Here is a 311-nt window from a genome sequence, read left to right on the forward strand (position 1 = left end):
ACATAATTTACTATGACTTTTTATCTCTTTTAATGACATACTAAAATAGGATTTTTTATCACTTTTTATGACATACTATACTATAACTTTTTATCCCTTTTATGACATATTATAAAATGACTTTTTAACTGTTTTTATGGCATATTATACTATGACCTTTTATCTCTTTTTATGACATACTATACTATGACTTTTTATGAGATGCTATGACTATTTTATCACATTTATCAACATACTATATTATGTATTTATGTCTCTACATACTGTACTATGAGTGTTTTTAACGTACCACAGTAAAGAAATGAGAACCT

This window comes from Etheostoma spectabile, chromosome 22 (assembly GCF_008692095.1).
Source record: "Etheostoma spectabile isolate EspeVRDwgs_2016 chromosome 22, UIUC_Espe_1.0, whole genome shotgun sequence".
NCBI lineage: Eukaryota > Metazoa > Chordata > Actinopteri > Perciformes > Percidae > Etheostoma > Etheostoma spectabile.